This window comes from Limanda limanda, chromosome 12 (genome assembly GCF_963576545.1).
Source record: "Limanda limanda chromosome 12, fLimLim1.1, whole genome shotgun sequence".
Classification (NCBI taxonomy): domain Eukaryota; kingdom Metazoa; phylum Chordata; class Actinopteri; order Pleuronectiformes; family Pleuronectidae; genus Limanda; species Limanda limanda.
The window spans coordinates 1,764,361-1,779,506 of NC_083647.1; the positions used below are offsets into that span (position 1 = coordinate 1,764,361).

Here is a 15,146-nt window from a genome sequence, read left to right on the forward strand (position 1 = left end):
TGCTCTCCAACACAGGGCCATGCTGACTCTGGTTTCTCTTCATAACGCACAAGTCTTTCGCCTTTTACTAAAGACTTCCGTGGAGAGGAACAAACATGAGTTGAATATATTTTTGGCAGGCTTTGCTTCATGGCTGAGCCTTTTGAAATTGTGAAAAGTCAAAGAGCTGTCTAGGTCAGAAATCAAGCGTCCACAAAGGAGAGCTCGGGCGGAGGTGATAAGCAGCAGCCATCGTTATGCACACCTCCAAATGTGGCACCATCTCAAGTGAGATTTGTGCCAAGAGCCTGGCGTGGACATCCAACACTTGGGGATTATCGCTTCTCGGCCTTTTGGCTAAGATCAAGTGTAGTATCTGTTCTTATCAGTTTAATATCTGATATGTCCTCTATATGAGGACTACATATTAAGCAGATTTTTGGCAAGAGGAGCAGAAATGTGGAGCTTGCTCCCTTCTCTCCACGCATCGACCTAGCATTGCAGTGCCGCTGGGAACGGTGCACTCTGTTCTTACCCTGTAGAAAAGCAAACACTCAAGACCTGCTGGGAGACTTGGTTAGAAACCAGAGTCAGCTATTTGGACCCAATGTAAGTGGTTCAGGGATCTATCGCTTAAACAGGCTTAAAAGCCAATCACAGTAGTCAGGGCAGGAGCTAATAAAGACGTGTATAATTTTGGTTGCCAAATGGGGGCGGGGTGGGAATGTTGCATACTGGGCTCTGACATGCGGAAAGAAAAGGCCTACCGTGAAGGTGGTGAATGTGACCGAGAGGCTCCACCGCTGCTCTCCAACACAGGGCCATGCTGACTCTAGTTTCTCTTCATAACGCACAAGTCTTTCGCCTTTTACTAAAGACTTCCGTGGAGAGGAACAAACATGAGTTGAATATATTTTTGGCACGCTTTGCTTCATGGCTGAGCCTTTTGAAATTGTGAAAAGTCAAAGAGCTGTCTAGGTCAGAAATCAAGCGTCCACAAAGGAGAGCTCGGGCGGAGGTGATAAGCAGCAGCCATCGTTATGCACACCTCCAAATGTGGCACCATCTCAAGTGAGATTTGTGCCAAGAGCCTGGCGTGGACATCCAACACTTGGGGATTATCGCTTCTCGGCCTTTTGGCTAAGATCAAGTGTAGTATCTGTTCTTATCAGTTTAATATCTGATATGTCCTCTATATGAGGACTACATATTAAGCAGATTTTTGGCAAGAGGAGCAGAAATGTGGAGCTTGCTCCCTTCTCTCCACGCATCGACCTAGCATTGCAGTGCCGCTGGGAACGGTGCACTCTGTTCTTACCCTGTAGAAAAGCAAACACTCAAGACCTGCTGGGAGACTTGGTGAGAAACCAGAGTCAGCTATTTGGACCCAATGTAAGTGGTTCAGGGATCTATCGCTTAAACAGGCTTAAAAGCCAATCACAGTAGTCAGGGCAGGAGCTAATAAAGACGTGTATAATTTTGGTTGCCAGATGGGGGCGGGGTGGGAATGTTGCATACTGGGCTCTGATATGCGGAAAGAAAATGCCTACCGTGAAGGTGGTGAATGTGACCGAGAGGCTCCACCGCTGCTCTCCAACACAGGGCCATGCTGACTCTGGTTTCTCTTCATAACGCACAAGTCTTTCGCCTTTTACTAAAGACTTCCGTGGAGAGGAACAAACATGAGTTGAATATATTTTTGGCAGGCTTTGCTTCATCGCTGAGCCTTTTGAAATTGTGAAAAGTTAAAGAGCTGTCTAGGTCAGAAATCAAGCGTCCACAAAATAGAGCTCGGGCGAAGGTGATAAGCAGCAGCCATCGTTATGCACACCTCCAAATGTGGCACCATCTCAAGTGAGATTTGTGCCAAGAGCCTGGCGTGGACATCCAACACTTGGGGATTATCGCTTCTCGGCCTATTGGCTAAGATCAAGTGTAGTATCTGTTCTTATCAGTTTAATATCTGATATGTCCTCTATATGAGGACTACATATTAAGCAGATTTTTGGCAAGAGGAGCAGAAATGTGGAGCTTGCTCCCTTCTCTCCACGCATCGACCTAGCATTGCAGTGCCGCTGGGAACGGTGCACTCTGTTCTTACCCTGTAGAAAAGCAAACACTCAAGACCTGCTGGGAGACTTGGTTAGAAACCAGAGTCAGCTATTTGGACCCAATGTAAGTGGTTCAGGGATCTATCGCTTAAACAGGCTTAAAAGCCAATCACAGTAGTCAGGGCAGGAGCTAATAAAGACGTGTATAATTTTGGTTGCCAAATGGGGGCGGGGTGGGAATGTTGCATACTGGGCTCTGACATGCGGAAAGAAAAGGCCTACCGTGAAGGTGGTGAATGTGACCGAGAGGCTCCACCGCTGCTCTCCAACACAGGGCCATGCTGACTCTAGTTTCTCTTCATAACGCACAAGTCTTTCGCCTTTTACTAAAGACTTCCGTGGAGAGGAACAAACATGAGTTGAATATATTTTTGGCACGCTTTGCTTCATGGCTGAGCCTTTTGAAATTGTGAAAAGTCAAAGAGCTGTCCAGGTCAGAAATCAAGCGTCCACAAAGGAGAGCTCGGGCGGAGGTGATAAGCAGCAGCCATCGTTATGCACACCTCCAAATGTGGCACCATCTCAAGTGAGATTTGTGCCAAGAGCCTGGCGTGGACATCCAACACTTGGGGATTATTGCTTCTCGGCCTTTTGGCTAAGATCAAGTGTAGTATCTGTTCTTATCAGTTTAATATCTGATATGTCCTCTATATGAGGACTACATATTAAGCAGATTTTTGGCAAGAGGAGCAGAAATGTGGAGCTTGCTCCCTTCTCTCCACGCATCGACCTAGCATTGCAGTGCCGCTGGGAACGGTGCACTCTGTTCTTACCCTGTAGAAAAGCAAACACTCAAGACCTGCTGGGAGACTTGGTGAGAAACCAGAGTCAGCTATTTGGACCCAATGTAAGTGGTTCAGGGATCTATCGCTTAAACAGGCTTAAAAGCCAATCACAGTAGTCAGGGCAGGAGCTAATAAAGACGTGTATAATTTTGGTTGCCAGATGGGGGCGGGGTGGGAATGTTGCATACTGGGCTCTGATATGCGGAAAGAAAATGCCTACCGTGAAGGTGGTGAATGTGACCGAGAGGCTCCACCGCTGCTCTCCAACACAGGGCCATGCTGACTCTGGTTTCTCTTCATAACGCACAAGTCTTTCGCCTTTTACTAAAGACTTCCGTGGAGAGGAACAAACATGAGTTGAATATATTTTTGGCAGGCTTTGCTTCATCGCTGAGCCTTTTGAAATTGTGAAAAGTCAAAGAGCTGTCTAGGTCAGAAATCAAGCGTCCACAAAATAGAGCTCGGGCGAAGGTGATAAGCAGCAGCCATCGTTATGCACACCTCCAAATGTGGCACCATCTCAAGTGAGATTTGTGCCAAGAGCCTGGCGTGGACATCCAACACTTGGGCTATCGCTTCTCGGCCTTTTGGCTAAGATCAAGTGTAGTATCTGTTCTTATCAGTTTAATATCTGATATGTCCTCTATATGAGGACTACATATTAAGCAGATTTTTGGCAAGAGGAGCAGAAATGTGGAGCTTGCTCCCTTCTCTCCACGCATCGACCTAGCATTGCAGTGCCGCTGGGAACGGTGCACTCTGTTCTTACCCTGTAGAAAAGCAAACACTCCAGACCTGCTGGGAGACTTGGTTAGAAACCAGAGTCAGCTATTTGGACCCAATGTAAGTGGTTCAGGGATCTATCGCTTAAACAGGCTTAAAAGCCAATCACAGTAGTCAGGGCAGGAGCTAATAAAGACGTGTATAATTTTGGTTGCCAAATGGGGGCGGGGTGGGAATGTTGCATACTGGGCTCTGACATGCGGAAAGAAAAGGCCTACCGTGAAGGTGGTGAATGTGACCGAGAGGCTCCACCGCTGCTCTCCAACACAGGGCCATGCTGACTCTAGTTTCTCTTCATAACGCACAAGTCTTTCGCCTTTTACTAAAGACTTCCGTGGAGAGGAACAAACATGAGTTGAATATATTTTTGGCACGCTTTGCTTCATGGCTGAGCCTTTTGAAATTGTGAAAAGTCAAAGAGCTGTCTAGGTCAGAAATCAAGCGTCCACAAAGGAGAGCTCGGGCGGAGGTGATAAGCAGCAGCCATCGTTATGCACACCTCCAAATGTGGCACCATATCAAGTGAGATTTGTGCCAAGAGCCTGGCGTGGACATCCAACACTTGGGGATTATCGCTTCTCGGCCTTTTGGCTAAGATCAAGTGTAGTATCTGTTCTTATCAGTTTAATATCTGATATGTCCTCTATATGGGGACTACATATTAAGCAGATTTTTGGCAAGAGGAGCAGAAATGTGGAGCTTGCTCCCTTCTCTCCACGCATCGACCTAGCATTGCAGTGCCGCTGGGAACGGTGCACTCTGTTCTTACCCTGTAGAAAAGCAAACACTCAAGACCTGCTGGTAGACTTGGTGAGAAACCAGAGTCAGCTATTTGGACCCAATGTAAGTGGTTCAGGGATCTATCGCTTAAACAGGCTTAAAAGCCAATCACAGTAGTCAGGGCAGGAGCTAATAAAGACGTGTATAATTTTGGTTGCCAGATGGGGGCGGGGTGGGAATGTTGCATACTGGGCTCTGATATGCGAAAAGAAAAGGCCTACCGTGAAGGTGGTGAATGTGACCGAGAGGCTCCACCACTGCTCTCCAACACAGGGCCATGCTGACTCTGGTTTCTCTTCATAACGCACAAGTCTTTCGCCTTTTACTAAAGACTTCCGTGGAGAGGAACAAACATGAGTTGAATATATTTTTGGCAGGCTTTGCTTTATGGCTGAGCCTTTTGAAATTGTGAAAAGTCAAAGAGCTGTCTAGGTCAGAAATCAAGCGTCCACAAAGGAGAGCTCGGGCGGAGGTGATAAGCAGCAGCCATCGTTATGCACACCTCCAAATGTGGCACCATATCAAGTGAGATTTGTGCCAAGAGCCTGGCGTGGACATCCAACACTTGGGGATTATCGCTTCTCGGCCTTTTGGCTAAGATCAAGTGTAGTATCTGTTCTTATCAGTTTAATATCTGATATGTCCTCTATATGAGGACTACATATTAAGCAGATTTTTGGCAAGAGCAGCAGAAATGTGGAGCTTGCTCCCTTCTCTCCACGCATCGACCTAGCATTGCAGTGCCGCTGGGAACGGTGCACTCTGTTCTTACCCTGTAGAAAAGCAAACACTCAAGACCTGCTGGTAGACTTGGTGAGAAACCAGAGTCAGCTATTTGGACCCAATGTAAGTGGTTCAGGGATCTATCGCTTAAACAGGCTTAAAAGCCAATCACAGTAGTCAGGGCAGGAGCTAATAAAGACGTGTATAATTTTGGTTGCCAGATGGGGGCGGGGTGGGAATGTTGCATACTGGGCTCTGACATGCGGAAAGAAAAGGCCTACCGTGAAGGTGGTGAATGTGACCGAGAGGCTCCACCGCTGCTCTCCAACACAGGGCCATGCTCACTCTGGTTTCTCTTCATGAAGCACAAGTCTTTCGCCTTTTACTAAAGACTTCCGTGGAGAGGAACAAACATGAGTTGAATATATTTTTGGCAGGCTTTGCTTCATGGCTGAGCCTTTTGAAATTGTGAAAAGTCAAAGAGCTGTCTAGGTCAGAAATCAAGCGTCCACAAAGGAGAGCTCGGGCGGAGGTGATAAGCAGCAGCCATCGTTATGCACACCTCCAAATGTGGCACCATATCAAGTGAGATTTGTGCCAAGAGCCTGGCGTGGACATCCAACACTTGGGGATTATCGCTTCTCGGCCTTTTGGCTAAGATCAAGTGTAGTATCTGTTCTTATCAGTTTAATATCTGATATGTCCTCTATATGAGGACTACATATTAAGCAGATTTTTGGCAAGAGGAGCAGAAATGTGGAGCTTGCTCCCTTCTCTCCACGCATCGACCTAGCATTGCAGTGCCGCTGGGAACGGTGCACTCTGTTCTTACCCTGTACAAAAGCAGACACTCAAGACCTGCTGGGAGACTTGGTGAGAAACCAGAGTCAGCTATTTTGACCCAATGTAATGGTTCAGGGATCTATCGCTTAAACAGGCTTAAAAGCCAATCACAGTAGTCAAGGCAGGAGCTAATAAAGACGTGTATAATTTTGGTTGCCAAATGGGGGCGGGGTGGGAATGTTGCATACTGGGCTCTGACATGCGGAAAGAAAAGGCCTACCGTAAAGGTGGTGAATGTGACCGAGAGGCTCCACCGATGCTCTCCAACACAGGGCCATGCTGACTCTGGTTTCTCTTCATAACGCACAAGTCTTTCGCCTTTTACTAAAGACTTCTGTGGAGAGGAACAAACATGAGTTGAATATATTTTTGGCAGGCTTTGCTTCATGGCTGAGCCTTTTGAAATTGTGAAAAGTCAAAGAGCTGTCTAGGTCAGAAATCAAGCGTCCACAAAGGAGAGCTCGGGCGGAGGTGATAAGCAGCAGCCATCGTTATGCACACCTCCAAATGTGGCACCATCTCAAGTGAGATTTGTGCCAAGAGCCTGGCGTGGACATCCAACACTTGGGGATTATCGCTTCTCGGCCTTTTGGCTAAGATCAAGTGTAGTATCTGTTCTTATCAGTTTAATATCTGATATGTCCTCTATAGGAGGACTACATATTAAGTAGATTTTTGGAAAGAGGAGCAGAAATGTGGAGCTTGCTCCCTTCTCTCCACGCATCGACCTAGCATTGCAGTGCCGCTGGGAACGGTGCACTCTGTTCTTACCCTGTAGAAAAGCAAACACTCAAGACCTGCTGGGAGACTTGGTGAGAAACCAGAGTCTGCTATTTGGACCCAATGTAAGTGGTTCAGGGATCTATCGCTTAAACAGGCTTAAAAGCCAATCACAGTAGTCAGGGCAGGAGCAAATAAAGACGTGTATAATTTTGGTTGCCAAATGGGGGCGGGGTGGGAATGTTGCATACTGGGCTCTGACATGTGGAAAGAAAAGGCCTACCGTGAAAGTGGTGAATGTGACCGAGAGGCTCCACCGCTGCTCTCCAACACAGGGCCATGCTGACTCTGGTTTCTCTTCATAACGCACAAGTCTTTCGCCTTTTACTAAAGACTTCCGTGGAGAGGAACAAACATGAGTTGAATATATTTTTGGCAGGCTTTGCTTCATGGCTGAGCCTTTTGAAATTGTGAAAAGTCAAAGAGCTGTCTAGGTCAGAAATCAAGCGTCCACAAAGGAGAGCTCGGGCGGAGGTGATAAGCAGCAGCCATCGTTATGCACACCTCCAAATGTGGCACCATATCAAGTGAGATTTGTGCCAAGAGCCTGGGGTGGACATCCAACACTTGGGGATTATCGCTTCTCGGCCTTTTGACTAAGATCAAGTGTAGTATCTGTTCTTATCAGTTTAATATCTGATATGTCCTCTATATGAGGACTACATATTAAGCAGATTTTTGGCAAGAGGAGCAGAAATGTGGAGCTTGCTCCCTTCTCTCCACGCATCGACCTAGCATTGCAGTGCCGCTGGGAACGGTGCACTCTGTTCTTACCCTGTAGAAAAGCAAACACTCAAGACCTGCTGGGAGACTTGGTGAGAAACCAGAGTCAGCTATTTGGACCCAATGTAAGTGGTTCAGGGATCTATCGCTTAAACAGGCTTAAAAGCCAATCACAGTAGTCAGGGCAGGAGCTAATAAAGACGTGTATAATTTTGGTTGCCAGATGGGGGCGGGGTGGGAATGTTGCATACTGGGCTCTGACATGCGGAAAGAAAAGGCCTACCGTGAAGGTGGTGAATGTGACCGAGAGGCTCCACCGCTGCTCTCCAACACAGGGCCATGCTGACTCTGGTTTCTCTTCATAACGCACAAGTCTTTCGCCTTTTACTAAAGACTTCCGTGGAGAGGAACAAACATGAGTTGAATATATTTTTGGCAGGCTTTGCTTCATGGCTGAGCCTTTTGAAATTGTGAAAAGTCAAAGAGCTGTCTAGGTCAGAAATCAAGCGTCCACAAAGGAGAGCTCGGGCGGAGGTGATAAGCAGCAGCCATCGTTATGCACACCTCCAAATGTGGCACCATATCAAGTGAGATTTGTGCCAAGAGCCTGGCGTGGACATCCAACACTTGGGGATTATCGCTTCTCGGCCTTTTGGCTAAGATCAAGTGTAGTATCTGTTCTTATCAGTTTAATATCTGATATGTCCTCTATATGAGGACTACATATTAAGCAGATTTTTGGCAAGAGGAGCAGAAATGTGGAGCTTGCTCCCTTCTCTCCACGCATCGACCTAGCTTTGCAGTGCCGCTGGGAACGGTGCACTCTGTTCTTACCCTGTAGAAAAGCAAACACTCAAGACCTGCTGGGAGACTTGGTGAGAAACCAGAGTCAGCTATTTGGACCCAATGTAAGTGGTTCAGGGATCTATCGCTTAAACAGGCTTAAAAGCCAATCACAGTAGTCAGGGCAGGAGCTAATAAAGACGTGTATAATTTTGGTTGCCAAATGGGGGCGGGGTGGGAATGTTGCATACTGGGCTCTGACATGCGGAAAGAAAAGGCCTACCGTGAAGGTGGTGAATGTGACCGAGAGTCTCCACCGCTGCTCTCCAACACAGGGCCATGCTGACTCTGGTTTCTCTTCATAACGCACAAGTCTTTCGCCTTTTACTAAAGACTTCCGTGGAGAGGAACAAACATGAGTTGAATATATTTTTGGCAGGCTTTGCTTCATGGCTGAGCCTTTTGAAATTGTGAAAAGTCAAAGAGCTGTCTAGGTCAGAAATCAAGCGTCCACAAAGGAGAGCTCGGGCGGAGGTGATAAGCAGCAGCCATCGTTATGCACACCTCCAAATGTGGCACCATATCAAGTGAGATTTGTGCCAAGAGCCTGGCGTGGACATCCAACAATTGGCGATTATCGCTTCTCGGCCTTTTGGCTAAGATCAAGTGTAGTATCTGTTCTTATCAGTTTAATATCTGATATGTCCTCTATATGAGGACTACATATTAAGCAGATTTTTGGCAAGAGGAGCAGAAATGTGGAGCTTGCTCCCTTCTCTCCACGCAGCGACCTAGCATTGCAGTGCCGCTGGGAACGGTGCACTCTGTTCTTACCCTGTAGAAAAGCAAACACTCAAGACCTGCTGGGAGACTTGGTGAGAAACCAGAGTCAGCTATTTGGACCCAATGTAAGTGGTTCAGGGATCTATCGCTTAAACAGGCTTAAAAGCCAATCACAGTAGTCAGGGCAGGAGCTAATAAAGACGTGTATAATTTTGGTTGCCAGATGGGGGCGGGGTGGGAATGTTGCATACTGGGCTCTGACATGCGGAAAGAAAAGGCCTACCGTGAAGGTGGTGAATGTGACCGAGAGGCTCCACCGCTGCTCTCCAACACAGGGCCATGCTGACTCTGGTTTCTCTTCATAACGCACAAGTCTTTCGCCTTTTACTAAAGACTTCCGTGGAGAGGAACAAACATGAGTTGAATATATTTTTGGCAGGCTTTGCTTCATGGCTGAGCCTTTTGAAATTGTGAAAAGTCAAAGAGCTGTCTAGGTCAGAAATCAAGCGTCCACAAAGGAGAGCTCGGGCGGAGGTGATAAGCAGCAGCCATCGTTATGCACACCTCCAAATGTGGCACCATCTCAAGTGAGATTTGTGCCAAGAGCCTGGCGTGGACATCCAACACTTGGGGATTATCGCTTCTCGGCCTTTTGGCTAAGATCAAGTGTAGTATCTGTTCTTATCAGTGTAATATCTGATATGTCCTCTATATGAGGACTACATATTAAGCAGATTTTTGGCAAGAGGAGCAGAAATGTGGAGCTTGCTCCCTTCTCTCCACGCATCGACCTAGCATTGCAGTGCCGCTGGGAACGGTGCACTCTGTTCTTACCCTGTAGAAAAGCAAACACTCAAGACCTGCTGGGAGACTTGGTGAGAAACCAGAGTCAGCTATTTGGACCCAATATAAGTGGTTCAGGGATCTATCGCTTAAACAGGCTAAAAAGCCAATCACAGTAGTCAGGGCAGGAGCTAATAAAGACGTGTATAATTTTGGTTGCCAGATGGGGGCGGGGTGGGAATGTTGCATACTGGGCTCTGACATGCGGAAAGAAAAGGCCTACTGTGAAGGTGGTGAATGTGACCGAGAGGCTCCACCGCTGCTCTCCAACACAGGGCCATGCCGACTCTGGTTTCTCTTCATAACGCACAAGTCTTTCGCCTTTTACTAAAGACTTCCGTGGAGAGGAACAAACATGAGTTGAATATATTTTTGGCAGGCTTTGCTTCATGGCTGAGCCTTCTGAAATTGTGAAAAGTCAAAGAGCTGTCTAGGTCAGAAATCAAGCGTCCACAAAGGAGAGCTCGGGCGGAGGTGATAAGCAGCAGCCATCGTTATGCACACCTCCAAATGTGGCACCATATCAAGTGAGATTTGTGCCAAGAGCCTGGCATGGACATCCAACAGTTGGGGATTATTGCTTCTCGGCCTTTTGGCTAAGATCAAGTGTAGTATCTGTTCTTATCAGTTTAATATCTGATATGTCCTCTATATGAGGACTACATATTAAGCAGATTTTTGGCAAGAGGAGCAGAAATGTGGACCTTGCTCCCTTCTCTCCACGCATCGACCTAGCATTGCAGTGCCTCCGGGAACGGTGCACTCTGTTCTTACCCTTTAGAAAAGCAAACACTCAAGACCTGCTGGGAGACTTGGTGAGAAACCAGAGTCAGCTATTTGGACTCAATGTAAGTGGTTCAGGGATCTATCGCTTAAACAGGCTTAAAAGCCAATCACAGTAGTCAGGGCAGGAGCTAATAAAGACGTGTATAATTTTGGTTGCCAGATGGGGGCGGGGTGGGAATGTTGCATACTGGGCTCTGACATGCGGAAAGAAAAGGCCTACCGTGAAGGTGGTGAATATGACCAAGAGTCTCCACCGCTGCTCTCCAACACAGGGCCATGCTGACTCTGGTTTCTCTTCATAACGCACAAGTCTTTCGCCTTTTACTAAAGACTTCCGTGGAGAGGAACAAACATGAGTTGAATATATTTTTGGCAGGCTTTGCTTCATGGCTGAGCCTTTTGAAATTGTGAAAAGTCAAATAGCTGTCTAGGTCAGAAATCAAGCGTCCACAAAGGAGAGCTCGGGCGGAGGTGATAAGCAGCAGCCATCGTTATGCACACCTCCAAATGTGGCACCATCTCAAGTGAGATTTGTGCCAAGAGCCTGGCGTGGACATCCAACACTTGGGGATTATCGCTTCTCGGCCTTTTGGCTAAGATCAAGTGTAGTATCTGTTCTTATCAGTTTAATATCTGATATGTCCTCTATATGAGGACTACATATTAAGCAGATTTTTGGCAAGAGGAGCAGAAATGTGGAGCTTGCTCCCTTCTCTCCACGCATCGACCTAGCATTGCAGTGCCGCTGGGAACGGTGCACTCTGTTCTTACCCTGTAGAAAAGCAAACAGTCAAGACCTGCTGGGAGACTTGTTGAGAAACCAGAGTCAGCTATTTGGACCCAATGTAAGTGGTTCAGGGATCTATCGCTTAAACAGGCTTAAAAGCCAATCACAGTAGTCAGGGCAGGAGCTAATAAAGACGTGTATAATTTTGGTTGCCAAATGGGGGCGGGGTGGGAATGTTGCATACTGGGCTCTGACATGCGGAAAGAAAAGGCCTACCGTGAAGGTGGTGAATGTGACCGAGAGTCTCCACCGCTGCTCTCCAACACAGGGCCATGCTGACTCTGGTTTCTCTTCATAACGCACAAGTCTTTCGCCTTTTACTAAAGACTTCCGTGGAGAGGAACAAACATGAGTTGAATATATTTTTGGCAGGCTTTGCTTCATGGCTGAGCCTTTTGAAATTGTGAAAAGTCAAAGAGCTGTCTAGGTCAGAAATCAAGCGTCCACAAAGGAGAGCTCGGGCGGAGGTGATAAGCAGCAGCCATCGTTATGCACACCTCCAAATGTGGCACCATATCAAGTGAGATTTGTGCCAAGAGCCTGGCGTGGACATCCAACACTTGGGGATTATCGCTTCTCGGCCTTTTGGCTAAGATCAAGTGTAGTATCTGTTCTTATCAGTTTAATATCTGATATGTCCTCTATATGAGGACTACATATTAAGCAGATTTTTGGCAAGAGGAGCAAAAATGTGGAGCTTGCTCCCTTCTCTCCACGCATCGACCTAGCTTTGCAGTGCCGCTGGGAACGGTGCACTCTGTTCTTACCCTGTAGAAAAGCAAACACTCAAGACCTGCTGGGAGACTTGGTGAGAAACCAGAGTCAGCTATTTGGACCCAATGTAAGTGGTTCAGGGATCTATCGCTTAAACAGGCTTAAAAGCCAATCACAGTAGTCAGGGCAGGAGCTAATAAAGACGTGTATAATTTTGGTTGCCAAATGGGGGCGGGGTGGGAATGTTGCATACTGGGCTCTGACATGCGGAAAGAAAAGGCCTACCGTGAAGGTGGTGAATGTGACCGAGAGGCTCCACCGCTGCTCTCCAACACAGGGCCATGCTGACTCTGGTTTCTCTTCATAACGCACAAGTCTTTCGCCTTTTACTAAAGACTTCCGTGGAGAGGAACAAACATGAGTTGAATATATTTTTGGCAGGCTTTGCTTCATGGCTGAGCCTTTTGAAATTGTGAAAAGTCAAAGAGCTGTCTAGGTCAGAAATCAAGCGTCCACAAAGGAGAGCTCGGGCGGAGGTGATAAGCAGCAGCCATCGTTATGCACACCTCCAAAAGTGGCACCATCTCAAGTGAGATTTGTGCCAAGAGCCTGGCGTGGACATCCAACACTTGGGGATTATCGCTTCTCGGCCTTTTGGCTAAGATCAAGTGTAGTATCTGTTCTTATCAGTTTAATATCTGATATGTCCTCTATGTGAGGACTACATATTAAGCAGATTTTTGGCAAGAGGAGCAGAAATGTGGAGCTTGCTACCTTCTCTCCACGCATAGACCTAGCATTGCAGTGCCGCTGGGAACGGTACACTCTGTTCTTACCCTGTAGAAAAGCAAACAGTCAAGACCTGCTGGGAGACTTGTTGAGAAACCAGAGTCAGCTATTTGGACCCAATGTAAGTGGTTCAGGGATCTCTCGCTTAAACAGGCTTAAAAGCCAATCACAGTAGTCAGGGCAGGAGCTAATAAAGACGTGTATAATTTTGGTTGCCAGATGGGGGCGGGGTGGGAATGTTGCATACTGGGCTCTGACATGCGGAAAGAAAAGGCCTACCGTGAAGGTGGTGAATGTGACCGAGAGTCTCCACCGCTGCTCTCCAACACAGGGCCATGCTGACTCTGGTTTCTCTTCATAACGCACAAGTCTTTCGCCTTTTACTAAAGACTTCCGTGGAGAGGAACAAACATGAGTTGAATATATTTTTGGCAGGCTTTGCTTCATGGCTGAGCCTTTTGAAATTGTGAAAAGTCAAAGAGCTGTCTAGGTCAGAAATCAAGCGTCCACAAAGGAGAGCTCGGGCGGAGGTGATAAGCAGCAGCCATCGTTATGCACACCTCCAAATGTGGCACCATCTCAAGTGAGATTTGTGCCAAGAGCCTGGCGTGGACATCCAACACTTGGGGATTATCGCTTCTCGGCCTTTTGGCTAAGATCAAGTGTAGTATCTGTTCTTATCAGTGTAATATCTGATATGTCCTCTATATGAGGACTACATATTAAGCAGATTTTTGGCAAGAGGAGCAGAAATGTGGAGCTTGCTCCCTTCTCTCCACGCATCGACCTAGCATTGCAGTGCCGCTGGGAACGGTGCACTCTGTTCTTACCCTGTAGAAAAGCAAACACTCAAGACCTGCTGGGAGACTTGGTGAGAAACCAGAGTCAGCTATTTGGACCCAATATAAGTGGTTCAGGGATCTATCGCTTAAACAGGCTAAAAAGCCAATCACAGTAGTCAGGGCAGGAGCTAATAAAGACGTGTATAATTTTGGTTGCCAGATGGGGGCGGGGTGGGAATGTTGCATACTGGGCTCTGACATGCGGAAAGAAAAGGCCTACTGTGAAGGTGGTGAATGTGACCGAGAGGCTCCACCGCTGCTCTCCAACACAGGGCCATGCCGACTCTGGTTTCTCTTCATAACGCACAAGTCTTTCGCCTTTTACTAAAGACTTCCGTGGAGAGGAACAAACATGAGTTGAATATATTTTTGGCAGGCTTTGCTTCATGGCTGAGCCTTCTGAAATTGTGAAAAGTCAAAGAGCTGTCTAGGTCAGAAATCAAGCGTCCACAAAGGAGAGCTCGGGCGGAGGTGATAAGCAGCAGCCATCGTTATGCACACCTCCAAATGTGGCACCATATCAAGTGAGATTTGTGCCAAGAGCCTGGCATGGACATCCAACAGTTGGGGATTATTGCTTCTCGGCCTTTTGGCTAAGATCAAGTGTAGTATCTGTTCTTATCAGTTTAATATCTGATATGTCCTCTATATGAGGACTACATATTAAGCAGATTTTTGGCAAGAGGAGCAGAAATGTGGACCTTGCTCCCTTCTCTCCACGCATCGACCTAGCATTGCAGTGCCTCCGGGAACGGTGCACTCTGTTCTTACCCTTTAGAAAAGCAAACACTCAAGACCTGCTGGGAGACTTGGTGAGAAACCAGAGTCAGCTATTTGGACTCAATGTAAGTGGTTCAGGGATCTATCGCTTAAACAGGCTTAAAAGCCAATCACAGTAGTCAGGGCAGGAGCTAATAAAGACGTGTATAATTTTGGTTGCCAGATGGGGGCGGGGTGGGAATGTTGCATACTGGGCTCTGACATGCGGAAAGAAAAGGCCTACCGTGAAGGTGGTGAATATGACCAAGAGTCTCCACCGCTGCTCTCCAACACAGGGCCATGCTGACTCTGGTTTCTCTTCATAACGCACAAGTCTTTCGCCTTTTACTAAAGACTTCCGTGGAGAGGAACAAACATGAGTTGAATATATTTTTGGCAGGCTTTGCTTCATGGCTGAGCCTTTTGAAATTGTGAAAAGTCAAATAGCTGTCTAGGTCAGAAATCAAGCGTCCACAAAGGAGAGCTCGGGCGGAGGTGATAAGCAGCAGCCATCGTTATGCACACCTCCAAATGTGGCACCATCTCAAGTGAG

The 15,146-nt window shown here is 47.2% G+C and overlaps 39 non-coding genes across 39 annotated transcripts; all 39 read left to right on the plus strand.

Moving 5' to 3' along the window:
* Positions 1–23: 23 nt before the first annotated feature.
* LOC133016663 (U5 spliceosomal RNA) lies at positions 24–136 on the plus strand. Its single transcript, XR_009682025.1, has one exon. It is a non-coding gene; the product is annotated as a U5 spliceosomal RNA (small nuclear RNA).
* Positions 137–316: 180 nt separating this feature from the next.
* On the plus strand, positions 317–508 carry LOC133017386 (U2 spliceosomal RNA). Its single transcript, XR_009682700.1, has one exon. It is a non-coding gene; the product is annotated as a U2 spliceosomal RNA (small nuclear RNA).
* Positions 509–806: 298 nt separating this feature from the next.
* Positions 807–919, plus strand: LOC133016912 (U5 spliceosomal RNA). The gene has a single exon (XR_009682263.1). It is a non-coding gene; the product is annotated as a U5 spliceosomal RNA (small nuclear RNA).
* Positions 920–1,099: 180 nt separating this feature from the next.
* Positions 1,100–1,291, plus strand: LOC133017387 (U2 spliceosomal RNA). The gene has a single exon (XR_009682701.1). It is a non-coding gene; the product is annotated as a U2 spliceosomal RNA (small nuclear RNA).
* A 298-nt stretch (positions 1,292–1,589) lies between these two features.
* Positions 1,590–1,702, plus strand: LOC133016842 (U5 spliceosomal RNA). The gene has a single exon (XR_009682194.1). It is a non-coding gene; the product is annotated as a U5 spliceosomal RNA (small nuclear RNA).
* A 180-nt stretch (positions 1,703–1,882) lies between these two features.
* On the plus strand, positions 1,883–2,074 carry LOC133016217 (U2 spliceosomal RNA). Its single transcript, XR_009681610.1, has one exon. It is a non-coding gene; the product is annotated as a U2 spliceosomal RNA (small nuclear RNA).
* Positions 2,075–2,372: 298 nt separating this feature from the next.
* On the plus strand, positions 2,373–2,485 carry LOC133016913 (U5 spliceosomal RNA). The gene has a single exon (XR_009682264.1). It is a non-coding gene; the product is annotated as a U5 spliceosomal RNA (small nuclear RNA).
* A 180-nt stretch (positions 2,486–2,665) lies between these two features.
* LOC133016169 (U2 spliceosomal RNA) lies at positions 2,666–2,857 on the plus strand. The gene has a single exon (XR_009681566.1). It is a non-coding gene; the product is annotated as a U2 spliceosomal RNA (small nuclear RNA).
* Positions 2,858–3,155: 298 nt separating this feature from the next.
* LOC133016843 (U5 spliceosomal RNA) lies at positions 3,156–3,268 on the plus strand. Its single transcript, XR_009682195.1, has one exon. It is a non-coding gene; the product is annotated as a U5 spliceosomal RNA (small nuclear RNA).
* Positions 3,269–3,446: 178 nt separating this feature from the next.
* On the plus strand, positions 3,447–3,638 carry LOC133017388 (U2 spliceosomal RNA). The gene has a single exon (XR_009682702.1). It is a non-coding gene; the product is annotated as a U2 spliceosomal RNA (small nuclear RNA).
* Positions 3,639–3,936: 298 nt separating this feature from the next.
* On the plus strand, positions 3,937–4,049 carry LOC133016914 (U5 spliceosomal RNA). The gene has a single exon (XR_009682265.1). It is a non-coding gene; the product is annotated as a U5 spliceosomal RNA (small nuclear RNA).
* A 180-nt stretch (positions 4,050–4,229) lies between these two features.
* Positions 4,230–4,421, plus strand: LOC133016212 (U2 spliceosomal RNA). Its single transcript, XR_009681606.1, has one exon. It is a non-coding gene; the product is annotated as a U2 spliceosomal RNA (small nuclear RNA).
* Positions 4,422–4,719: 298 nt separating this feature from the next.
* Positions 4,720–4,832, plus strand: LOC133016538 (U5 spliceosomal RNA). The gene has a single exon (XR_009681906.1). It is a non-coding gene; the product is annotated as a U5 spliceosomal RNA (small nuclear RNA).
* Positions 4,833–5,012: 180 nt separating this feature from the next.
* LOC133016335 (U2 spliceosomal RNA) lies at positions 5,013–5,204 on the plus strand. Its single transcript, XR_009681722.1, has one exon. It is a non-coding gene; the product is annotated as a U2 spliceosomal RNA (small nuclear RNA).
* Positions 5,205–5,502: 298 nt separating this feature from the next.
* LOC133016917 (U5 spliceosomal RNA) lies at positions 5,503–5,615 on the plus strand. The gene has a single exon (XR_009682268.1). It is a non-coding gene; the product is annotated as a U5 spliceosomal RNA (small nuclear RNA).
* A 180-nt stretch (positions 5,616–5,795) lies between these two features.
* LOC133017389 (U2 spliceosomal RNA) lies at positions 5,796–5,987 on the plus strand. The gene has a single exon (XR_009682703.1). It is a non-coding gene; the product is annotated as a U2 spliceosomal RNA (small nuclear RNA).
* Positions 5,988–6,284: 297 nt separating this feature from the next.
* On the plus strand, positions 6,285–6,397 carry LOC133016910 (U5 spliceosomal RNA). Its single transcript, XR_009682261.1, has one exon. It is a non-coding gene; the product is annotated as a U5 spliceosomal RNA (small nuclear RNA).
* A 180-nt stretch (positions 6,398–6,577) lies between these two features.
* Positions 6,578–6,769, plus strand: LOC133017288 (U2 spliceosomal RNA). The gene has a single exon (XR_009682609.1). It is a non-coding gene; the product is annotated as a U2 spliceosomal RNA (small nuclear RNA).
* Positions 6,770–7,067: 298 nt separating this feature from the next.
* LOC133016664 (U5 spliceosomal RNA) lies at positions 7,068–7,180 on the plus strand. The gene has a single exon (XR_009682026.1). It is a non-coding gene; the product is annotated as a U5 spliceosomal RNA (small nuclear RNA).
* Positions 7,181–7,360: 180 nt separating this feature from the next.
* LOC133016376 (U2 spliceosomal RNA) lies at positions 7,361–7,552 on the plus strand. Its single transcript, XR_009681760.1, has one exon. It is a non-coding gene; the product is annotated as a U2 spliceosomal RNA (small nuclear RNA).
* Positions 7,553–7,850: 298 nt separating this feature from the next.
* On the plus strand, positions 7,851–7,963 carry LOC133016665 (U5 spliceosomal RNA). The gene has a single exon (XR_009682027.1). It is a non-coding gene; the product is annotated as a U5 spliceosomal RNA (small nuclear RNA).
* Positions 7,964–8,143: 180 nt separating this feature from the next.
* LOC133016185 (U2 spliceosomal RNA) lies at positions 8,144–8,335 on the plus strand. The gene has a single exon (XR_009681580.1). It is a non-coding gene; the product is annotated as a U2 spliceosomal RNA (small nuclear RNA).
* Positions 8,336–8,633: 298 nt separating this feature from the next.
* Positions 8,634–8,746, plus strand: LOC133016666 (U5 spliceosomal RNA). Its single transcript, XR_009682028.1, has one exon. It is a non-coding gene; the product is annotated as a U5 spliceosomal RNA (small nuclear RNA).
* A 180-nt stretch (positions 8,747–8,926) lies between these two features.
* LOC133016337 (U2 spliceosomal RNA) lies at positions 8,927–9,118 on the plus strand. The gene has a single exon (XR_009681723.1). It is a non-coding gene; the product is annotated as a U2 spliceosomal RNA (small nuclear RNA).
* Positions 9,119–9,416: 298 nt separating this feature from the next.
* On the plus strand, positions 9,417–9,529 carry LOC133016667 (U5 spliceosomal RNA). The gene has a single exon (XR_009682029.1). It is a non-coding gene; the product is annotated as a U5 spliceosomal RNA (small nuclear RNA).
* A 180-nt stretch (positions 9,530–9,709) lies between these two features.
* Positions 9,710–9,901, plus strand: LOC133016176 (U2 spliceosomal RNA). The gene has a single exon (XR_009681573.1). It is a non-coding gene; the product is annotated as a U2 spliceosomal RNA (small nuclear RNA).
* A 298-nt stretch (positions 9,902–10,199) lies between these two features.
* Positions 10,200–10,312, plus strand: LOC133016824 (U5 spliceosomal RNA). Its single transcript, XR_009682177.1, has one exon. It is a non-coding gene; the product is annotated as a U5 spliceosomal RNA (small nuclear RNA).
* Positions 10,313–10,492: 180 nt separating this feature from the next.
* LOC133016450 (U2 spliceosomal RNA) lies at positions 10,493–10,684 on the plus strand. Its single transcript, XR_009681832.1, has one exon. It is a non-coding gene; the product is annotated as a U2 spliceosomal RNA (small nuclear RNA).
* Positions 10,685–10,982: 298 nt separating this feature from the next.
* LOC133016668 (U5 spliceosomal RNA) lies at positions 10,983–11,095 on the plus strand. The gene has a single exon (XR_009682030.1). It is a non-coding gene; the product is annotated as a U5 spliceosomal RNA (small nuclear RNA).
* A 180-nt stretch (positions 11,096–11,275) lies between these two features.
* On the plus strand, positions 11,276–11,467 carry LOC133017392 (U2 spliceosomal RNA). Its single transcript, XR_009682705.1, has one exon. It is a non-coding gene; the product is annotated as a U2 spliceosomal RNA (small nuclear RNA).
* Positions 11,468–11,765: 298 nt separating this feature from the next.
* Positions 11,766–11,878, plus strand: LOC133016670 (U5 spliceosomal RNA). The gene has a single exon (XR_009682031.1). It is a non-coding gene; the product is annotated as a U5 spliceosomal RNA (small nuclear RNA).
* Positions 11,879–12,058: 180 nt separating this feature from the next.
* Positions 12,059–12,250, plus strand: LOC133016289 (U2 spliceosomal RNA). Its single transcript, XR_009681678.1, has one exon. It is a non-coding gene; the product is annotated as a U2 spliceosomal RNA (small nuclear RNA).
* Positions 12,251–12,548: 298 nt separating this feature from the next.
* Positions 12,549–12,661, plus strand: LOC133016672 (U5 spliceosomal RNA). Its single transcript, XR_009682033.1, has one exon. It is a non-coding gene; the product is annotated as a U5 spliceosomal RNA (small nuclear RNA).
* Positions 12,662–12,841: 180 nt separating this feature from the next.
* On the plus strand, positions 12,842–13,033 carry LOC133016442 (U2 spliceosomal RNA). The gene has a single exon (XR_009681824.1). It is a non-coding gene; the product is annotated as a U2 spliceosomal RNA (small nuclear RNA).
* Positions 13,034–13,331: 298 nt separating this feature from the next.
* LOC133016673 (U5 spliceosomal RNA) lies at positions 13,332–13,444 on the plus strand. Its single transcript, XR_009682034.1, has one exon. It is a non-coding gene; the product is annotated as a U5 spliceosomal RNA (small nuclear RNA).
* A 180-nt stretch (positions 13,445–13,624) lies between these two features.
* LOC133016178 (U2 spliceosomal RNA) lies at positions 13,625–13,816 on the plus strand. The gene has a single exon (XR_009681575.1). It is a non-coding gene; the product is annotated as a U2 spliceosomal RNA (small nuclear RNA).
* Positions 13,817–14,114: 298 nt separating this feature from the next.
* On the plus strand, positions 14,115–14,227 carry LOC133016825 (U5 spliceosomal RNA). The gene has a single exon (XR_009682178.1). It is a non-coding gene; the product is annotated as a U5 spliceosomal RNA (small nuclear RNA).
* Positions 14,228–14,407: 180 nt separating this feature from the next.
* LOC133016451 (U2 spliceosomal RNA) lies at positions 14,408–14,599 on the plus strand. Its single transcript, XR_009681833.1, has one exon. It is a non-coding gene; the product is annotated as a U2 spliceosomal RNA (small nuclear RNA).
* A 298-nt stretch (positions 14,600–14,897) lies between these two features.
* On the plus strand, positions 14,898–15,010 carry LOC133016674 (U5 spliceosomal RNA). The gene has a single exon (XR_009682035.1). It is a non-coding gene; the product is annotated as a U5 spliceosomal RNA (small nuclear RNA).
* Positions 15,011–15,146: the final 136 nt, after the last annotated feature.